General features: G+C 49.2%; 1 long non-coding RNA gene across 1 annotated transcript; it reads right to left on the reverse strand.

Moving 5' to 3' along the window:
- Positions 1 to 6661: 6661 nt before the first annotated feature.
- LOC128405958 (uncharacterized) lies at positions 6662 to 16954 on the reverse strand. The gene is made up of 2 exons (XR_008328385.1): positions 16889 to 16954; positions 6662 to 7247 (listed from the first exon to the last, which is right to left on the reverse strand). It is a non-coding gene; the product is annotated as an uncharacterized LOC128405958 (long non-coding RNA).
- Positions 16955 to 17726: the final 772 nt, after the last annotated feature.

The following is a 17726-nucleotide window of genomic DNA, read 5'->3' on the forward strand; positions in this document are numbered from 1 at the left end:
GCTTTCTTCGAAATTGCAGGAAAGTTAAAACTGATCGTTATGTCTCTTTGGCTGATGGAAGCAAGAAAAAGCTTACAGAGACTGGAATACTTTATTGTTCTTTTCTTGATCATGAGGTTCAGGCCTATGTTGTTCCAGAGATGGCAAACTGTCTGCTAAGTGTATCTGATTTAATTGCTGACGGTTTTTGTGTGTCTTTTGCAAATGACATGTGTTCTTTTTCCAGGGATGGCAAGGAGCTGTATACTGTGGAATGCAGGGACAGATTATTTACTGTACTGATGCCAGTTGTTACTGATGATGCCACTGAAGATGCAAGGGTGCAATGTGTGAATGTAGCGCCACATAGTGGTTGTGCTCATCTCTGGCACAGAAGATTTGGGCATCTGGGTTGGAGTTGTGTAAAAAAGGCCCCTGAATTAACAGACGGATGTAAATTTAAGGCTTGTGACAAATTCCTGGATTGTAGAACTTGCAAGCAATCGAAAGTGGTCACATGCTCTTATCCCAAGTCAGAAAGGAAGACCACTAGTCCTTTTGAATTGGTGCATGCAGATTTGTGTGGTCCCATGTCTGTAGAGTCACTGGGTGGTTCAAAGTTCGTTCTTCTTCTTGTCGATGATTTTTCTAGATCAGCTTGGGTTTTTTGTTTAAAAAACAAGGGGGAGGCTGCTGGGTTGATCAAAGATTGGATCACAGCAGTAGAGGTAACCTTCTCCACCAAGGTGAAAAGTTTGCAGAGTGACAGGGGGCGGAGTTCACTGGATCTGCGTTGCAGAATTTCTTTCAACAGAAGGGAATCAGCCATCGGCTGACCGCACCCTACAGCCCACAACAGAATGGTGTTGCGGAAAGAAAAAATCGTTTTTTGCAGGAAGCAGTGTCCGCCATTCTTTTTGATGCAGGGCTACCCCAACGCTTTTGGGCCGAAGCCTGGAGATTTTCTGTCTTTACACAGAACAGGGTGTACAAGTCAAGTGTAGGGAATACACCCTATTTCCTGCTGCACGGTAGGAAGCCCAAGGTGCATTACCTCCGTGTGTTTGGTTGTGAGGCCTGGGTCCTCATTCCAAAGGCTCTACGCAGGAAGGGTGAGCCAAGATCCAAGAAAATGATCTTTGTGGGGTATGAGCCTGGCTCAAAGGCTTGGAGGTTTGCATACCCGAGTGGGAACCAGTCCAGACTGGTGATCAGCAACAGTGCCGAGTTCTGTGAACAGTCTGGGTGGGTATGTCTTCATGGCAATCCAGACGTGCTTTCACAGCAGTTCTTTGACTCAGATGGTGAGGAGGAGGAAGAGGAACTTGTTGTTGAGGACCAAAGTCCAGAGCAGCAGAGTCCGCCACAGGGACAGAGTTCACAACAAAGGCAGTTTAGGATCCCTCAGAGGGGGAGTCCCAAGACACTTCCTCAAACCACTGTCGAGTCTGAGCCAAAGAGTGAGCCTTCCTCACCTGCTGGACTGGCTGTCAGGTTCAAAAGGCGCAGCTAGTCAGAGGGGGAGTTTTCTGACACTGAAGATGGTCTTGCTGGGCCTAGTGGGTCAGAGGAGGCACCAGGGTTCACGCTGAGGAGATCAGCAAGGTCAACCAAGGGCAAGCCACCTGATAGGTTCAAGGTCACAAGTGTGTGGGTAGGTGTGGCTAAATGTGAACCTGAATCCTTCGAGGATGTTCAGAAGTTGCCTCAGGTAGAAGCCAGCAAATAGCATGAGGCAATGCAGAAAGAGATGAGATCAATGGAGTGGAGTCTCTTGGTGTGTTCTTGCTCACAAAATTGCCAGCTGACAAACAGGCTGTGAGTTGCAGATGGGTTTATCGCCTTAAGCCTACAGAAGCAGGAGAACCACAGTACAAGGCGAGACTCGTGGCCAGAGGTTTTACGCAGAAAAAAGGAATCCATTTCACGGAAGTGTATTCGCCCACCTCTAGGAGCGAGACTCTACGTGTGCTCTTAGCTGTTGCAGCAGAGAGAGGCTGGGAGGTAAACCACTTTGATGTGGATGTCAGGTGCGACACAGGAGGCTGTGCAGGTCTTTGTTGACGATCTTTTGTTTCTAGGACAGACAGGTGCACAGGTAGAGAAGTTTGCTAAGGAACTTGGAAAAAGGTTCAAGCTCAAGCAGCTTGGAGCCATCATGACTTATCTTGGTGTGAATGTGTTTAGAACACAAGATGAAAGTTTCTGCTCAGCAGAGAGGCTTCAAGTCCTAGTGTGCAGGCCTGGAATGGCATTAAGAGGGTGCTGCGGTATCTCCAGGATACCAAAGATTTTCCCCTTAAGTTATCAGCTCAGGGTGAGATATGTTACGAAAAAGGAGCAATGCAGAAGCAAGCACCAGGTGGCTGGAATGGTAAACAGGATGCGGGTGTTATTGGATTGTACCGTGGGAACCAGGCACAGTTTGTAAAGTGCTCTGAGAGCCGGATGTTACCTCAGAGCAGCACATGACCCTGTACTGGAAGTACATGGGTGGCGTTTATTCTCTCTCTGCAGTGGGGAAGCAGAGTGTGCAGACATGTTTTCTCTGTACTGCTGAAAGACAGGAATAAAGACATGTAGATATATTTCTGTCTGTCTCATTCCCCCCCCTGGAGATGGGAGGGGGAGGAGTGGTGTGTTCTCCTTCACGTTGAGGAGAATCGCCGATTGGAGACCTCCTTTGATCTTGCCGGGAGACGCAGACAGGAGGTCATAAGGATTCAAGCCGGGCACCTGGAGGGTGGCCAAATTCCTCTGGACTAAGAGCTAAGCTGGAGGCTCTGACTTTTGGCTTGAATCCCGACAACTGGTAGCAGAGCGATGGATATCTGATCTATGTGAATCTGCATGAGAGGTGAGAGGTCGATGAATCGTTGCCATCCTCTGCACCTAAGGAGATAAAGAAAGCGTCTGCCTGCAGCCAGAAGCTGAAACAGACAGCTGGACACCGAGAGGAGTGTGTTTCAAGGCAACGGAGCCCCAAAAAAAGGTATGCTGCATTTTGGGGGAGAGAGAATGAACGCAGAAAGATTAATTTCTGGTTCACAAGAGCTGCGTTTGAAAAACAAGCTCTGAAGGCAAGCTTGCATACCAGGAATTCCTGTGGTTTAGATAAGGAGTTCCGTCCTGAGCAGGTTGCTAGGCAACGTCTGCCAGTTACTGAGTGGCCTAAAAAAGAGCCTGGGAAATCGAAAGTGTATCTGCGCAGCTGTGCAAGGGTTTTGAAAAAACAGCCCAAAGGCAAGCCTGCCAGTGAAGCAGTAAACAGAAACTTTTGGAGTTTACTGGCTTGAAAAGTGAAAGCTGGCTTGAGATTGTGTGCAAAACTGACCCTTGGATTCAGCATGGATTCCAAGAAGGCGGGAGGTTTGCCCTATCCCCCTCCCCTCACTAATGACAATTATTCATCTTGGTCTATAAAGATGAAGGCCCTGCTGCAGAATCAGAGGGTCTTTGACGTGATTGAGAACCCCATCCCAGCAGCACCAACCCGAGGTTGGGAGTCACAGAATCTGAAAGCCAGGACGGCTATAATTCTGTGTGTGTCAGATGACCAATTGGTGCATATTCAGGGTTTGGAATATGCACGGGAAATTTGGGATATGCTGAGAAGAACACATCAGAGGGATGCTGGTTCTTCAGCGTTGCTGTATTTTGAGAAGCTGACCAATCTGAGGCTTGCGCCTGATGGAGATGTTCAAGCGCACCTGACGGAGATGAAATATCTGCGCCAGCAGATGGTGGAACGCAATTTCCGTCTGCAGGAGGAAGTGTTTTGCTTCATGATGATCAACAGCTTAAATCGGACTTACAAAACCGTTGCCAGTCAGCTTGGTTCCTTCCCGGCTCAGGATTTGACCGCGGAGAGGGTGTGTGCCGTAGTTCTGAATGAACAGGACAGACTTGCTGCACTGGAAGTAAAGGACCGGGGGAGGGAGGAACGGAGTTCTAATTCCCCCGCAGATGACGCTACTGGAGAAAAAGCTCTAGCTTTGAACGCTGTCCGATGCTACAATTGTGGACAGGCTGGGCATCTTCAGCGGAACTGTAAGAAGCCACGTCAGCCTAAAGGAGCGAAGGGCCGCTCAGCAAAGCCTGAGGCGTCAGGCAAAGGTCACACCAAGACTTCGGTGAAACCTGCAAAAGCTATGATGGCGACAGGAACCACGCCAGACGTTGGGAACGCGTTTATTATCGACACTGCAGCGACCGTCCATATGTCCCCACACAGAGAACTCTTTTCATCGTTTAAGAAGCAAAGCTTCACTGTGACACAGGCCAATGGTCAGGAGCTAGAAGTGGCCGGCGTGGGGACTGTCTATCTTAAGAGTCTGGACTTGACAATAAACAATGTTTACTTGGTTCCTGAATTGAAGTTCAATCTGCTGAGTGTTTCGCAGATTGCAAGGAGAGGACTGAGACTGTGCTACGATGCTGAGAGCTGCGAGATCTACAAAGATGGAGAGTTATTTCTTTCGGCCAGGGAGAAGGATGGACTATATTTGTTGACTTTTGCACAAAGTGATTACATGGAATGTAATTCATCTGTGTCTAACCTAGTTTCTCTTGCAGGTGTGAGCAAGAAGAAGACCGGGGTCAACAGGGCATTTCAGTGGGTGTATGCTGATGTGATTGGTCCTCTAGAACCATCTAGAGGCAATGCAAGATATTATCTTGTGTGTGTGGATCATTTCTCTAACTATGTCTGGGTTTATGTGTTGAGAAAGCCAAAGGAAGCCTTGGAGAGGTTTCAGGAGTTTTGTGACAAAGTTAAGAGTATGCATGATGCTAACATTGATTGTCTATTCACAGATGAGAAGCAGATTTTTCTTTTACAGGATTTCCAGAGGTTCCTGCAGAAGAAGGGAATAAGACACAAGGTTTCTGTTTCAGCGGAAGCGTGGAACAGGGGTGTCTGTGTACGGGTGAACAAAGAATTGCAAAAGGGGATGGAAGCGCAATTGCTTAGTTCACATCTGCCACATGAGTACTGGGCCGAGTCTCTAATGTCGTTCTGTTATACGAAAATGAGAAAGGTTTCAAAAGAGTTGGGAAGTTCTCCTTTTGAGAAACTGTTCCACAGAAAACCTTCTGTTGCCCATTTCAAGGTTTTTGGGTCTCATGTGAGAACAGAAGCTCCAGGTGGAGTAAAGAATGCCAGAGGCATTTTTGTGGGGTATGAAAAGGGTCTCTACAGAGTAATTTTGTCTGAATCTGGTCAGGTGATTCTCACAAAATTTCTAGAGAGTGCTCCTGAACAGGAGAGAGTGATAGTACACACATTTCCCACTGAGGACGATTCAGATGATGATGATTTTACTGATTTCAGCTGTACAGAAAATGATGACACTGATAGCTCGGAGAGCTCAGTTGTCACAGTCATTGAGAGGAAGTCTCACACAATAGATAGGCCTTCACAACTGAAGGATGAACCACTGTTTACCATTGGAACTAGTTCTCCAAAGAGTCCTGAGACTGGACCAGTGAGCAGAGAGGATCAGCACCTCATACGTAGGTCTGAGAGAGTTACAAAGGGTCAACCACCCAAGAGGTACTCAAAAGAGTTTGCTAACTTAGCTGTTGCATGTGTTGCTGTTGTAAACAACCGAGGACAGGTTGGAGCCGTGTCTAAGTCAGAGACAAAGACACAACAGAGAGTTGCTAGCCAAGGTAATGCAGATGCACTCATTCCTTGGAAACCAGACAACCAGAGAGGTACACTGGGGAAACCAGTAGCGGGGAGTTCCAAGGGTGGAACTGAAACAACAGGGGAGTGTTATGTGTATAACAACTGTTTGTTTTCTTCTCTGGATCATGCTTTGCTTGCTGCAACACGCATTGATTCTTTTGGGGGAGGATGTTACGAAAAAGGAGCAATGCAGAAGCAAGCACCAGGTGGCTGGAATGGTAAACAGGATGCGGGTGTTATTGGATTGTACCGTGGGAACCAGGCACAGTTTGTAAAGTGCTCTGAGAGCCGGATGTTACCTCAGAGCAGCACATGACCCTGTACTGGAAGTACATGGGTGGCGTTTATTCTCTCTCTGCAGTGGGGAAGCAGAGTGTGCAGACATGTTTTCTCTGTACTGCTGAAAGACAGGAATAAAGACATGTAGATATATTTCTGTCTGTCTCATTCCCCCCCCTGGAGATGGGAGGGGGAGGAGTGGTGTGTTCTCCTTCACGTTGAGGAGAATCGCCGATTGGAGACCTCCTTTGATCTTGCCGGGAGACGCAGACAGGAGGTCATAAGGATTCAAGCCGGGCACCTGGAGGGTGGCCAAATTCCTCTGGACTAAGAGCTAAGCTGGAGGCTCTGACTTTTGGCTTGAATCCCGACAAGATAAAGCTAGCCTGTTGGGTGGACTCGGATTGGGCTAACTTGGAGGATTGCAAGTCTGTTTCCGGCCTAATGGTGAAGTTTGGGAACTCAGTAGTTGGGTGGAGGTCCAGAAAGCAAAGCCTTATAGCGCTTTCATCCACTGAGGCTGAGTTCAGTACTCTTTCCGAAGCGTTGCAGGGAGCTAGAGTTCTATGCTTCTTTGGTACAGGAGCTCTGTGGAGTGAATAGTTTGCCCGTCACGGTTTTCGAAGACAACCAACCGTGCCTAAAATTGGCCGAGACGGGGCAATTCAAAGCCAGGACCAAACACCTAGACATTCGCTTTCTTTTTTAAAAAAAATAATATTTATTACTTTTGCAACAATTTAAACACTTACACAAAAAAAACAAAGAAAAAACAATACATTACAATACAAAGACACTACATAACACTAAAAACTAACAAGACAAAACAAAAACAATTTAAAAACACATCAAAAAGAAAAAGAGAGGGGGGAAAAGAAAAAGAAATTTCAATATCTTATCTTTCTTTCACATATTTCCATGACCTCCTCACACCTCCCTTTTTGTATTCCACTTATATTAATTATTTCAGCAATTCCTTTCCATCTTCCCCTGTTTTCTATCCTATAATTATCTTAACACATTTTAACCTTATTTTTCCATTAATACTCTATTAATCTATTTGTACTTAATTCCTTATAACCTTTCTACTGAAGCCATATCACTTCATTCCAACGTTCTTCTAACATTCATTAATTTTACAATATTTCTGTAAATAGTCTTTAAACTTTTTCCAATCTTCTTCCACCGACTCCTCTCCCTGGTCTAGGATTCTGCCAGTCATTTCCACCAGTTCCATATAGTCCATCAACTTCATCTGCCATTCTTCCCTGGTGGGTAAATCTTGTGTCTTCCAATACTTCGCAATGAGTATTCTTGCTGCTGTTGTTGCATACATAAAAAAAGTTCTATCCTTCTGTCAGGGAACTGCCATCGGAGAAACAGGAGGTGAAAGGGCTCACAGAGGCTGAGAGAGACTTATCAGCTGAGGAGGGAACCAGCAGGGGGAGAGGAGGAGCTCCAAGGGAAAGTGAGTCGGAGGGAGGGCTCAGAGACACTTCCAGCGAAAACAGTGGGGAGGTTTCAGGACCTCCCATAGGGACACCCACTCCTCGCCGGAAACTGTCACGCCGAGAGTCCAGAAGACGCGTTTCCGTTAAGGAACTTTTATGCTGGAAGAAGTTCCGTAAACGCCCACTGTCTGATTCTACAAGCGACTGACGGAGCCATGCTTAAGGAGCTCCGTCACAGACAGAGGTTTGTGGACTTAGCCAAACTCTGAGGGACTAGGACTTTACGCACAAGCAGCTCATCATCCCATCACAGCAATCAGACAGTCCCTGAAAGCAGCTTGTGCAGAGAGGCATCATGAGCAACCCAGCCGGAACCGGAGGAGCAGGAGGAGCTGGAGAGGGTCCAAGCCTGGAAGAAAGGTACCGGGTGTTGGAGGTCCAGCTAGCGCTGCAAACGGCGAGGCTAGAGGAGAGGAGGGCGCAGGATGCAGAAAAGGCAAAAGGCGCCCCACTAGCAAGAAAGATGCCAGGATTGGTGCAGAAGTTTGGGGGGGACCCCAGGAACTATCAAGCCTTTAGGACAGAAATGCAGTATGCTCTCAATCTGCAGTTTGACGACTTTCCCGACGAGGAATCGCGAGTGGCGTTTGTGGTTGGCCATCTCGAAGGGGGGGCGAGAGACTGGGTTAGACCCCTGATGGCAGGGAATAATGAAATCCTGAAGGACACGAGGAAGTTTTTTCGCGCCATGGACCTGATGTTTTCCAGCGAGATTGAGCAGGGAGTGGTGCGCAGACAGTTGATGGTTTGTAAACAGGGGAGCCGATCGGTTCGTGAGTACTGGACTGAGTTTACCATGCTGATACATAAATTGGGGTGGGACCTATCGGCGGAACCCATTCAAATGCTTTTCGAAGAGGGGCTTTCTTCGGCGGTGAAAGACGAACTTTCCCAGGCGCCCAGGGCGGAGTCTATGGACCAGCTGACCAAATCAGCGCTGACCATTGGAGCGCGCCAGGAGGCGAGAGCCTTGGAGAAGCGGGAAGGGAAAGGAGAGCGTTGGAGGGATTTCCGCATTCCAGAGATTCCGGAGCCTACTTTCCCGCCAGGAGAGCCGATGGAAATTGGAACAGCGCGCGTGCGCGCAGTTTCAAATCCCAGTGAAGGGCGGAAGAAGGAGGGGAAGAGTGCCAAGAAATGTTATCTCTGCCAGCAGCCAGGTCACTTTGCCAGAGTCTGCCCGCAAAGAAAGGAATGGCAAGGGATGGCGGGAGCTGTTGGGGGAAAGGAGGAGGAAGTCCAGGAGCAAGTAAAAGCCAACGCCTGGCTGACACCGTCAGGGCACAGCAGCCAGGCCAAGGAGCAGTAAAAGTGCCCACGCCAGAACCTCCAAGACCAGCCCTAGTGATAGAGGTGTTGCTAGAGCTGGCAAACGGACACCCACTAAAGACAAAGGCGCTATTGGACTCAGGCAGCTCCTGTAATTTTATGAGTAAGGAGTTTGCAGCTGAACACCAGATACAGACACTCCCTTTAAGTAACCCCCTGCAGGTGACCACGATCGATGGGAGGGAGCTGTTGGGAGGAGAAGTTAGCCTACAGACCGTCCCAATGGTTATGAGGGTTGCCAGGCACACCGAAAGAATAGCGTTCAATGTGGCCACCTTGGGAGGGGCTCCCATTATTTTGGGAATGAGCTGGCTAGCGTTGCATGATCCGCTAGTGGGCTGGCATCAGAGAGTGGTCTCCTTTGGGTCAGCACATTGCCTGGAACACTGCAAAGAGGGGAAGGCGCCGGAAGGGGCAAAAGCCTTTCTAGCAGGGACGGAAGTAACGGACAAAGGGAAGGTGCCCAAACAATACGCTGACCTGAGCAAGGTCTTCAGCGAGAGGGAAGCAGACAAACTACCACCGCATAGAGCCTTTGACTGCCAAATCAATCTAGTCCCTGGGGCCCAGCTCCCCGTGGGCAAGCTGTACGCCATGTCAGACAGGGAAATGCAGGAGTTAAGGGAGTTTATTGATAAAAACCTGAAGAGAGGTTTCATCAGAGAGTCCAGAGCGGTGGGGGGCAGCCCAGTGTTTTTTGTGGACAAAAAACACACGGATAAACCGGGACTTGTAGTGGACTTTAGGGCCCTAAATGCAGTGTCAGAACCAGTGGCTTTCCCCATGCCCAGAATTGATGACATTTTGACCAGGGTGAGGAAGGGAAAGATATTCACTAAACTGGACCTGAGGGGGGCATACAACCTGATACGGATAAGGAAGGGGGATGAATGGAAAACCACCATGTTCACCCCTTTGGGGGCTTTTGAATATCTCGTTATGCCCTTCGGATTACAAGGAGGCTCAGCATGTTTTCAATCGTTCATGAACCACGTCCTGGGACCTCTGCTCTACAAGAATTGCGTGGCCTTCCTAGATGACGTGTTAATATATTCAGAGAATGAGGAGCAGCATGTAAAGGATGTCAGGGAAGTGCTGAGCCAACTGCAAGCAAACCAGCTGTGGGTGAAATTGGAGAAGTGTCAGTTTCACACCAAGGAGGTGGAATTCCTGGGGTACCGCTTGTCAGACAAGGGATTAGCCATGGATCCAGGCAAGGTCCAGGCGGTGCTGGAATGGAAGACACCGAAAACAAAAAAAGATGTGCAAAGATTCTTAGGGTTTGGGAACTTTTTACTGCCATCGGAGAAACAGGAGGTGAAAGGGCTCACAGAGGCTGAGAGAGACTTATCAGCTGAGGGAACCAGCAGGGGGAGAGGAGGAGCTCCAAGGGAAAGTGAGTCGGAGGGAGGGCTCAGAGACACTTCCAGCGAAAACAGTGGGGAGGTTTCAGGACCTCCCATAGGGACACCCACTCCTCGCCGGAAACTGTCACGCCGAGAGTCCAGAAGATGCGTTTCCGTTAAGGAACTTTTATGCTGGAAGAAGTTCCGTAAACGCCCACTGTCTGATTCTACAAGCGACTGACGGAGCCATGCTTAAGGAGCTCCGTCACAGACAGAGGTTTGTGGACTTAGCCAAACTCTGAGGGACTAGGACTTTACGCACAAGCAGCTCATCATCCCATCACACCTTCTTTAACACCAATTGGCCGACCATGCCCAGGAGAAAGGCCTCTGGTTTCTTCAGAAAGGTATATTTAAATACCTTTTTCATTTCATTATAAATCATCTCCCAGAATGTCTTAATCCTTGGGCATGCATGTCCACCAAAGGTGAAAGAATGTACCTTCAGTCTCCTTACAATTCCAACATTTATTATCGGGCAAATGGTAGATTTTTTCAAGCTTAACTGGTGTCATGTACCACCTATAAATCATTTTCATTAAATTTTCTCTTAGGGCATTACATGCCGTGAATTTCATACCTGTGGTCCATAACTGTTCCCAGTCAGCCATTGTAGTGGGAATTGGGGTTGCTTATGCGTAAAACTCCAAACTGCTCCAAGCGGGTTGTATAGCTAAACCTTTCCCTAGTTTGACAGCCCCTTACAATGCGACTGTCTCAATCACTGGCAGAATCCGTCAGTGGGCGTTTCCTGAACTTCTTCCAACATAAAAATTCCTTGACAGCCAGTCTCCGCCTAGCTTCTCTGTGCGGAAGCCTTCTGCGCAGAGTAGGCGTGCCAAGCGGAGGTCCTGCGCTCTCCCCACTGATCTCACTGGAAGAGTCTCGGAGCCTTCCCTCCGAAGTACTCTCAGCCTCCCCTTTCTTCCTGGTGTCACCTTGGTTTCCTTCCCCAGCGGAAGCTCTCTCTCTCTCCTTGCTAGTTCCCTCCCCTGCATCATTGGAGCGACTTCCCTCTCCGCTAATCTCTGATGTCAGTTCCCTGACATCCACCTCCCTCCCAGGCCCCTCCCCCTCCCCCGTCCGTCCCGGGGACGGTGAAGCGGGGAAACCCCGGAAGGAGCTATCCTCCTCCTCAGATGATTCCAACACCGCTCTCCACCTGCTGCTCTCTCTTTCCTCTGCCCAATCTCCCCAGTCGGATTCCTCTTCCTCGGATCTCTCTCCTTCCTCCTCTTCGGAGGCAAGAAATCCCACAAACTCTTCTTCATCCTCCGTGTTGCCAATTTGCTCCTCCCAGAACCTCCCTAATGGCTTGGGCTTCCTTGGGAACCTGCGATGAAACTCCTCCTGCAGATACTCATCCCTGATCTCTTCTGCAGGAACCCAAGTGTTCTCCGATTCGGGCTCCCCCTCCCACGCCACCAAATATTCCACCCTCCTCCCTCTCCACCTTGAATCGAGAATTTCAGCTGCATGATCACTGAGTTCCCTTTCCTCCACCCGGGGATGCCTGGGTGTTTCTCTTTCTTGTCCCAGAAATTCCCTCCCTTCCCTGTACGGTGAGAGTAAGGACCGGTGGAACACCGGGTGCAGTTTCATGTTGGTGGGCAATTTGAGTCTAAAGGTCACAGGATTAACCTGTTGTGTTACCTCGAAAGGTCCCAATCGCCTTGGCCGTAGTTTCTTACACCCCCCTTTGAACGGTAACCCTTGGGTAGACAACCACACCTGGTCCCCCACTCTTATAGTTTCCCCTTCTCTGCGGTGCTTGTCTGCCTGCCTCTTGTACGCTTCCTTCGCCCTCTCCAGGTTAACCTTAAGTTGTTGGTGTAAAGCCTCCATTTCTTCCACAAATTGTTCGGCCCCCGGTACACTCCACCTTCCCTCCCCCTCCCCTGGGAAGGCCCTGGGATGACACCCGTAATTGGCCATGGATGGACTCATCCCCGTGGACTCATTTTCCGCGTTATTGTATGCAAATTCAGCCAGCGCTAGTTTGTCCACCCAATCGTTCTCCCTTTCGTTGACGTAGCAGCGTAGATACTGTTGAAGTATGCTATTAGCTCTTTCTGCTTGTCCGTTGGTCTCTGGGTGTCTGGCCGTCGAGAAGCTAACCTCAACTTCCAGCAGGCTCATGAGCTTCCTCCAGAATCTGGAAGTAAATTGCCGGCCTCTGTCGGACAAAACCCTCAAGGGGGCGCCATGCAACCTGAAGACGTGATCTACAAACAGCCTAGCTGTTTCCTCTGCAGTCACTGCATGCGAGCAAGCAATAAAATGGCACATTTTAGTCATCAAGTCAACTACCACCATGACTGCTGTTTTCCCCCTGGACTTGGGTAAATCAGTCATAAAATCAATTGATACCCCTTCCCATGGTCTTTCTGGTGTGGGTAAAGGTTCCAGTAACCCCGCGGGTGCTGCCCTCTCCCCTTTAGCTCGCTGGCAGCACTCGCACCCCCGTACGTATTCCCGCACATCCTCCCTCACCCTTGGCCACCAGAACTGCCTGGTGACAAGCAACATGGTCTTGTGTTGACCGAAATCTCCCGCCGTGGGGTTGTCATGCAGTTGTTTGAGTATTTTTCTCCTCAAGCCCCCTTCCGGTATGTACAACGCACCCTTATAGTACAAAGCCCCCTCCTTAACCTTAAAACCCCCCTGATTTTCGGCATCTCGAATCTCCCTGGTTTTGGTTTGGGCGTACTGGTCATCCCTCGTTAAAGCGGCTAGTTCTTGTCTCCCTACCAACACTCCCCCACACACCCATCGGTCCTCGGGTATGACATGACGTACTTCCGACACTTCCTCTCCTTCCAAGTACTCCGGTTTGCGAGAGAGAGCGTCTGCTCTGACGTTTTCCTTCCCCGGCACGTACTTAATCTCAAAAAAAAAAACTTGGAAAACTCCTGTGCCCACCGCACCTGTCTTTGGTTCAGGACTCGCGCAGTCCTCCAATATTCCAGGTTCTTATGGTCCGTGCACACCTGGATTTTGTGCTGTGCGCCTATTAGAAAATGTCTCCAGCGGCGAAAAGCCTCATGAATTGCCAGCAGTTCCCTGTCATACACCGTGTAGTTTTGTTCTGACTTGTTCAGCTTCCTTGAGAAAAAGGCGCACGGCTTCCACTCTCCCCGATTTCCCGGCTGGAGCAATACAGCTCCCACCGCTCTGTCTGACGCGTCTGTCTCCAGCCTCATCGGCTTCTGCAGATCCACGTGTAAGAGTTGCTCTTCCGAAGTGAACGCCCTCTTTAGCTTTTCAAAGGACTGCTGAGCCTCTTCCGTCCATTCAAACTTCTTCTTGCTGCTGAGGCAATCGCTTATGGGTGCCGTTAAGTGGGCGAAGTTCTTGATGAACTTCCTATAGAAGTTCCCAAACCCCAGGAACCTCTGCACGTCCTTCCGGTTCTTGGGAGTCCTCCATTCTAGCACCGCTTGCACCTTGCCTGGGTCCATGGCTAAGCCTTTGTCAGACAACCTGTAACCCAGGAACTCCACCTCTCGGGCGTGGAATTGGCATTTCTCCAGTTTGACCCACAGCTGGTGCTCCTGCAGCCTTTTCAGCACTTCCCTGACATCCTTTACATGCTGCTCTTCGTTCTCCGAGTAGATTAGCACGTCGTCCAAGAAAGCCACGCAATTCTTGTACAGCAGGGACCCCAGCACGTGGTGCATGAAAGCTTGAAATGTGCTTGAGCCTGATTGTAATCCGAAGGGCATAACTAAGTACTCAAAGGCCCCCAGAGGGGTGAACATGGTGGTTTTCCATTCATCCCCCTCCCTCATCCTTATCAAATTGTACGCCCCCCGAAGGTCCAACTTGGTAAAGACCTTCCCTTTCCTTACCCTGGCCAAAATGTCATCAATTCTGGGCATTGGGAATGTCACTGGTTCCAACACCAGGTTCAAAGTCCGGTAATCTACGACCAATCTGGGCTCTTTAGAGTCTTTCTTGTCCACAAAGAGCACTGGACTGCCCCCCACCGCCCTTGATTCTCGTATGAAACCCCTCTTCAGGTTCTTGTCAATAAACTTCCGCAACTCCTGCATCTCCCTGTCCAACATGGCGTACAGCTTACCCACGGGCAGCTGAGCCCCTGGGAGTAGGTTGATCTGACAGTCAAAGGGCCTGTGAGGGGGTAGTCTATCAGCCTCCTTCTCACTGAAGACTTCTTCCAGGTCTGCGTACTGAGATGGTATTCTCCCCTTTTCTCCTACCGCCACCCCTGCCACCCTAGCTACTGCCATCCTCTGGGTCTCCCCCCATGGCAGTGCTCTACGCAGTGAGCAGACCCAAAGGTGACTGTCCGCTGGTGCCATCCCACCACTGGATCGTGCAGTGCCAGCCAACTCATTCCCAGTATGATTGGTGGTCCTGCTAGTGTGGCTACGTGAAAGGCAATTGTCTCAGTGTGTCTGGCGACCCTCATTTTCATGGGGGGGGGGTCTGGTGGGTCACTTCCCCCCCCCAGGAGTTCTCTCCCATCAATGGTCGTTACTTGCAAGGGGTGTTCTAGAGGCACTACTTGGAGCTGGTGTTCTAGTGCAAAATCCCTGCTAAAAAAGTTACAAGAGCTGCCTGAATCCAGCAACGCCTTCACCTTAATTGGGTGTCCATTAGGGAGTTCTAGTATCACCTCTATGGCTATGGCCGCTCGGGGAGGGTCTGGTTTGGGCACCTTTACTGGTTGCTCGCCTGGCTGCTGTGCCCGCTCTCCGGCAGCCAAGCATTCCCGTTTCCCTGCTCTTTATTTCTTTCCTCCTCCCCCCCAACTGCCCCCACCATTCCTTGCCATGCCTTTTTCTGAGGGCAGACTCTGGCAAAATGTCCCGGCTGCTGGCAGAGAAAGCACTTCTTAGTCGTTTTCCCCTCCTTCTTGCGAACCTCGCTGGATTTTGAAACCCCGCGCGCGCGCGCTCCTCCAATCTCCATTGGTTCCGCGGGCGGCACGGGTTGCTCAGGCACGTCCGGAATGCGGTTGTCATACCAACGCTCTGCTCTCCCTTCCCGCCTTTCTAGAGCGCGCGCCTCTTGGCGTACTCCCACAGCAAGCGCCATTTTGGTCAGCTGGTCCATCGATTCCGGACGGGGCGCGCGGGAGAGTTCATCTTTTACCCAAGGGGATAAGCCTTCCTCAAATAACATTTGCACTGGTGCAGAACCCAGTTCCCACCCAAGTCTATGGATCAGCATCGCAAATCCCGACCAGTACTCTCTCACTGATTGGTTCCCTTGTTTGCACCCCATCAGTTCTTTGCGGGTCACGCTCTGCTCCACATCACTCGAGAACATATGGTCCATGGTGCTAAAAATTTTTCTCAAATCCTTCAAGGCAGCATTCTCCGACGCCATCAAGGGTCGGATCCAATCTCTGGCGCGCCCTTCCAGATGCCCTACCACGAAAGCTACCCTCCCTGCATCATCTACAAAGTCCTCGTACTGCAGGTCCAGCGCATACTGCACTTCTGTCTTAAATGCATTATAGTCTCTGGGATTGCCTCCAAACTTCTGCACTAGTCCCGGTACCTTCCTTGCGATGGGGGTGGGCTTCCCCTGGGCATCCTGAGTCCGCCTTTCATCCAGCCGCGCCGCTAGTAGGGCCAGTTGCTGCTCCAACTCTCTGTTTCTCTCCTCCAGAGGTGGTCCTCCTCTGCCCCCCTCTCCGGCGCCGGCTCCTCCAGTTTGACTCATGATGCTGCCCCTGCTTCTCTGCGCACAAGCAACTTAGGGGACTGACGGATTGCTGTAGTGGGAATTGGGGTTGCTTATGCGTAAAACTCCAAACTGCTCCAAGCGGGTTGTATAGCTAAACCTTTCCCTAGTTTGACAGCCCCTTACAACGCGACTGTCTCAATCACTGGCAGAATCCGTCAGTGGGCATTTCCTGAACTTCTTCCAACATAAAAATTCCTTGACAGCCAGTCTCCGCCTAGCTTCTCTGCGCGGAAGCCTTCTGCGCAGAGTAGGCGTGCCAAGCGGAGGTCCTGCGCTCTCCCCACTGATCTCACTGGAAGAGTCTCGGAGCCTTCCCTCCGAAGTACTCTCAGCCTCCCCTTTCTTCCTGGTGTCACCTTGGTTTCCTTCCCCAGCGGAAGCTCTCTCTCTCTCCTTGCTAGTTCCCTCCCCTGCATCATTGGAGCGACTTCCCTCTCCGCTAATCTCTGATGTCAGTTCCCTGACAGCCATCATTATGTTATGTCCAACATCTTGTGCCCATTTAATCATAGCTGATTTCACCGTTTCAACCTGAGTGTTCCATCTCAACAGCAAGTTATACATTCTTGGCAAATTCTTAGTTTTTGGATGTAACAATTCTGTTTCCAATTTTGATTTTTCCACCTGGAAACCAACTTTTTTGTCCAATTTATATGCCTCCATTATTTGGTAATAATGGAGCCAATCTCGCACTTTATTTTTCAATTTTTCAAAGCTCTGCAATTTTATTCTGTCTCCATCTTGTTCCAGAATTTCCCAATATTTCGGCTATTTGGCCTCCATATTGAGTTTTTTCTGTTCCTTCGCTTCCATTGGTGACAACCATCTTGGGGTTTTCTTTTCTAGCAAATCCTTATATCTTATCCAAACATTAAACAATGCTTTCCTAACAATATGATTTTTAAACGCTTTATGTACTTTTACCTTATCGTACCACAGATATGCATGCCAACCAAATACATTATTGAAACCTTCTAAATCCAACACTTCAGTGTTTTCAAGAAGCAGCCATTCTCTCAGCCAGCAAAAAGCAGCTGATTCATTGTAAAGTTTGAGATCTGGCAGGGCAAATCCACCTCTTTCTTTAGCATCAGTTAGTATCTTAAATTTTATTTGAGGCTTCTTGCCCTGCCAAACAAATCTGGAAATATCCTTCTGCCACTTCTTGAACCAATCCATCTTATCCAAAATTTGCAATGTTTGAAACAAAAATAACATCATTGGCAGCACATTCATTTTTATCACAGCAATTCGGCCTAACAATGATAACTTCAAATTTGTCCATACTTCTAAATCCTTTTTCACTTCAGTCCAAAATTTTTCATAGTTATCCTTAAATAAATTCACATTTTTAGCAGTCATGTTAACCCCTAAGTATTTTACTTTTTTAACCAATGTTAGTCCTGTCTCCTCCTGAAACTTCTCTCTCTCATTCACAGTTAAATTTTTCTCTAAAACCTTGGTTTTCGTCTTATTCAACTTGAAACCTGCAACCTGTCCAAATTCTTGAATCAGTTCCAGTACCCTTTTAGTACTAGGTTCTGGCTCCTGTAAAGTCAATACTAAATCATCAGCAAATGTGTGATGGGATGGTGAGCTGCTTGTGCGTAAAATCCTAGTCCCTCAGAGTTTGGCTAAGTTCACAAACCTCTGTCTGTGACGGAGCTCCTTAAGCATGGCTCCATCAGTCGCTCGTTGAATCGGACAGTGGGTGTTTACGGAACTTCTTCCAGCATAAAAGCTCCTTAACGGAAACGCGTCTTCTGGACTCTCGGCGTGACAGTTTCCGGCGAGGAGTGGGTGTCCCTA

The sequence above is a fragment of the Podarcis raffonei genome, chromosome W (genome assembly GCF_027172205.1).
Source record: "Podarcis raffonei isolate rPodRaf1 chromosome W, rPodRaf1.pri, whole genome shotgun sequence".
Taxonomy (NCBI): Eukaryota; Metazoa; Chordata; class Lepidosauria; order Squamata; family Lacertidae; genus Podarcis; species Podarcis raffonei.